Source organism: Orycteropus afer, unplaced genomic scaffold, assembly GCF_000298275.1.
Source record: "Orycteropus afer afer isolate SDZICR_OR568_19922 unplaced genomic scaffold, OryAfe1.0 scaffold00507, whole genome shotgun sequence".
Classification (NCBI taxonomy): domain Eukaryota; kingdom Metazoa; phylum Chordata; class Mammalia; order Tubulidentata; family Orycteropodidae; genus Orycteropus; species Orycteropus afer.
In genome coordinates this window covers 1,497,233-1,502,221 of record NW_006922094.1, presented here as the reverse complement: position 1 = coordinate 1,502,221, position 4,989 = coordinate 1,497,233, and positions in this window count along the sequence as shown.

Sequence of the window (4,989 nt, the reverse complement as noted above, 5' to 3'; positions counted from 1 at the left end):
TCTGTATCTCTGTCAATTGGTTTTTCTTTTCTTTGTTGAAGAGGGTCTGTGTCACTTGTCTGCTTATTCCTCCATCTTACCAGAAGTGCTTCAGGACAGATCCTGAAATATTCTTTTTGATGATAAAGGCAACGTCATTCCTCTTTGTCATTCCTAGCAGAGTAAACAATATGATTGATTCAAAATGGCCAAAACCCATCCATTTCAGCTCACTAATGCCCAGGATATCAATCTTTATGTGTTCCATTTCATTTTGACAACTTCCAGTTTTCCTAGATTCGTTCTTTGTACACTCTACATTCCAGTTACTAATGAATATTTGCAGCTGTTTCTTCCCATTTTTAGTTGTGCCACATCAGCAGTCCCGAAAGCTTTACTCCATCCACATCGTTAAGGTTGATTCTGCTTTGAGGGGGCAGCTCTTCCCTGGCCATTTTTTTGGGTGCCTTCTGACCTGAGGGCTCATCTTCCAGCACTCTATCAGACAGTGTTTCACGGCTGCTCGTAAAGTTTTCCAGTATTATATCAGACAGTGTTTCACTGATATTCATATGGTTTTCTAGTGGCCTGTTCTTCCAGAGGTGGGTAGCCCCATCCTTCTTCCCAGTCTGTCTTAGTCTGGCGGCTCCACTGAAACCTGTCCACCATGGGTGACCCTGTTGGTATTTGAAGTATCAGTGCCATAGCCTCCAGCCTCACAGCAACACACAGACCACCAGAGGAGAAGTGGCATATGTGTGTTTGTGTGTGCATGTGTGTGTACACATATATATAAAATTGTGGTTTTTTGGCCCAATATTGAAATACTTTTCATAGTAAAAATTTGTTAGAAGACTTCCAAATTCAGAAAATAAAATGTTAGTGAAATGACATTTCAAGCATAGGAATGTATAAATATCACATCAAGTGAGAACATAAATCTGTATAGGGCTGTGGTCCTTAGCTGCTAGAGAGTTGATTCCAACCCATGGTGACCCACAGTAACCCTGTGTGCTGGAGAGTCCAGCTGTGTTCTGTAGGGTTTCCAAGGCTACGGACTTTTGTAAGCAGATTGCCAGGCCGGTCTTTGAAGTGCCTCTGGGTGGGTTCAAACTGCCAGCCTTCCTGCTGGTGGTCCAGTGCTCACCTATTTGTGCCGCCTGGGGACTCCACACGTAAGGTCCTTGACAGGTGCTGTAGGATTAATTTCGGTGAGTCCATGTGATGGAGTGGAACTGCCCTCTAGGGTTTTCTAGGCTGTAATCTTTACAGGTTTTTATCCTGTTCAGCCACTGGGTGAGTTTGAACTGCCAACCTTTTGGCTAGTAGCTGAGCACTTAAATGTTGTACCATCAGAGTTCCTTATATATAAGTGCCTCCCTGCCCACTACCATTGAGTAGATTCTGACTCATAGCTACTCCATTGGGTTTTCAAGGCTGTAAATCTTTTCTTTTTTTTTTAATACTTTTATTGTGGTGAAAACCCAACACCACATTGCCAACATAACTTCTCCATTTACAGCTCAGGGACATTGATGATATTTCTCATGTTGTGCCACCATTGTTGCTGTCCTTTTCCAAAATACTTGTTCTAGTTTCCTAGTGCCGCTCTGACAGGAATACACCACAAATGGGATGCTTGAACAAACAGAAGTTTATTCTCTTACAGTTTGGAGGCTTTAAGTCTGAGTTCAGAGTGCCAGGCTCTAGGGGCTAGGGGAAAGCACCTCAACCTTGAGATTTAGCTCTGCCTCCTGCTCCTGGCCCAGTGGAGCTAGAGGCGTTTCTTCACTCAGACAGCTGCTGGCTGCTGAGACTGACAAGCCCAAGGTTGACAAGTAGAAAGGCACAGTCCCGATGTTACCAAACCACCTGGCGGGCCATTAATTCAAGTCCATTAAAAGAAGTTCCAAGATTGGCGAGCATAGCAGGCTGCTGAACAATGACACGGCTACATGCAGGGTCCAAGTGTGCCATAAGCTGGAGACCATTTCCCAAGGCTTCTCCTTACGTATAGGAAGCAGACCACATCCCAAAGGCAGCTACTCAGCTGCTTGTGGTAGATCCCACCATGGAGTTGATTGCCAGTCTCATCTTGGGGAATAACTACCACCAGCTGCCCAGCCACTCAACCAGGCCCAGCCAAGTTGACACACAAAGTGAACCACCACAATATTCTACCACCTATTAGCATAAATCAGTGCCCCCCAAACAAAAGCATACCCTTTCCCCCCTCCCTTTCACCCCTGGTAACCACATAGTTTTGTTTTTTTTTTCCCAACCTATCTAGAAATTTTCCCTCCCCACCCATCCCCTCCCATTCCAGGTAACCAGCAAAGAAGTTTGCTTCTATGTATAAACTTTTCCTTGACTTTTTACAATAATGAACTAATACAATAGTTGTCCTTCTGTGATTGACTTATTTCACTCAGCATGGTGTCCTCCAAGTTCATCCACATTATGCAGTGTTTTGCAGATTCTACATTATTCTTTAGGGTTGCATAGTATTCCATTGTGAGTATGGACCACAGTATCCATTCCTCGGTTGGTGGGCGCTCAGGTTGTTTCTATCTGCTTGCTATTGTGATTAGCGCTGCGATGAACATGGGTGTGCTTATATCTATTCGTGTCCTGCCTTTCACTTCTTCAGGATACATACCTAGTAATGGGATTGCTGGATCAAATGGTATTTCTGTTTCCAACTTTGTAAGAAAGTGCCATACTGATTTCCACAGTGGTTGTATCATTTTACAGTCCCACCAGGAGTGTATGAGAGTCCCAATCTCTCCACATCCTCGCCAGCATTTGTTATTTTCTGTCTGTAGAACTTTGCTATTAGTGCCAGGGTGAGATGGTATCGCATGGTTGTTTTGATTTGCATCTCTCTAATGGCTAATGATAGTGAACATTTCTTCATGTGTTTGTTGGCTGCCTGAATATCTTCTTTGGTGAAGTGTCTGTTCATGTCTTCTGCCCATTTTTAAATTGGATTGTTTGTCTTTTTGATGTTTAGGTGTTGGAGTTTTCTATAAATTTTAGAGTCCTTTGTCTGATATGTCATTGTGAAATATTTTTTCGTATTCTGTAGGTTCTCTTTTACTCTTTTGGAGAAGACTTTTGATGCACATAGGAATTTAATTTTTAGAAGGTCCCAATCATCTAGTTTATCTTCTACTGTTTGTGGATCTTGGGTTATGCTTGACAGTCTATTTCAAGGCTGTAAATCTTTATAGAAGTAGATTGCCTCATCTTCCTTCCACAGAGCAGCTGGTATATTTGAACCTCCAGCCTTCTGGTTAGTAGCCAAATGCCTTACCCACTGTGCCACCAGAGCTCCTTAATATATTCAGGTGCAGTGCAGTCCATTACTTGGTGTGGCTCTTTTAGCCATGGTCTTTGTGGTGCCCACCAGATGACTGGATGCAACTATGCAAACGTGAAGTGCTTGTGGTCCACCAAGGAGACTGGATACTATGTTAGTAATGTAATAAGGTTCATGGCACCCTTGTGAGGGTTGTTGTCGTTAGGTGCTGTGAGTCAGCTTTGACTCACAGCCACCCTGTGTACAACGGAATGAAACACTGCCCGGTGTGAGGGTAGGACCGTAGAAGTAAGGCATATGGAACCCTAATGTGGGGATCAGTCAGTTTTGTCTCCCAGAGGCAGGAAGAAGAGATCTCAGTGTCATCAAAAGAGAAGAGCTAGAGGTGGAGTGGAGTGTGTCCTTGGACCCAAGACCCCTGCCCTGGACCTCCTCGGCAGAGAGGCAGCAGCAGCAGAACCAAGAGGCACAAGATAGAGTGGCAGGCTTGCCGGCCACGGAGCCAGAAAGCTGAGTGTCTTTGGGCAGGAGGTTTGCTGGCGGAGTCGGGTGTCCCTGTTGGCAGAACTGAAAGAACTTTGTAATACTTGCCTGTGCAGGGCAAAGGCCAGGCCAAGAGGCCAAGGGCCAAAGAGAGGCGTGTCTGAGGACATGGCCAAGGGGAGACTGTCCTGACTGAAGAGTTGTATTCTGAGCGTTTCTGAACCTGAATTGTAACCTGTTACTTCCCTAGTAAACCCCATCATCATGATGATCATCTGTGAGTTTTGTGTGGCATTGGCACAAATTACTGAGCCCAGCAGAGAAGTAGTGGGTACTGTGGGAGGGACAGTGGTGTCAGATTTGGTAAAAGGGTTGGCGAGTGGTGGCATGCCTGACTCTTGCCTCGTAAGAGTCAGCCTTGGGCTATTGCTGTTGGTCCTTCTCTTTCCCTCTCATGAAGTTAGAGGATGCTGCTGCTCCATGTCCTTTTAGCAAAGAGGTTACAAATAAACCCACTGCCATCAAGTTGATTCCAACTCCTCGTGACGCTGTAGGACAGAGCAGGATTGCTCTAAAGCGTTGCCAGGGCTATAAATCTTTATAGAAGCAGAATGCCCATCTTTCTCTGAGGAGCAGCTGGTAGATTTGAACTGCCGGAAGTTTGGTTGGCAGCCTAGTGCCTTAACCCACTACCAGAACTCTTTACACATAGTTATTTCAACATGTTGATTCTTAAAAAAAGCCCCAGGCTTACAGATGAGGAGAGACAACACAGGGACGCCAGAGTAGCAGGCCGGAAGAGCAGGAGAAAGGGGATAAAAGCCTTGAACCTGGACAGAAGGACAATCAGCCGAAGGGATTAGGTGAGGAGGGGAAACTCAGAGCCGCCCAGAGTAACAGGCCAGAAGAGCAGGAGAAAGGGGATAAAAGCCTTGAACCCGGACAGAAGAGCAGTCAGCCCCAGAGATACAGGTGAGGAGAGACAACGCAGGGACTCCCGGAGTAGCAAGCCAGAAGAGCAGGAGAAAGGGGATTAAAAGCCAGGAAGCCAGACAGGGGAACAGTCAGCCAGGTGGGGGTGACACGAGAGGTCTCCAACAGCAGGACAAACTTGTCTGTCGGTTTGTCCTACTGTGGTGACATATAGACGTGAGTTTTGAGGCTGAGCCTCTGGTGTTTAAAACCCAGAGAGATGCACCTGGTGC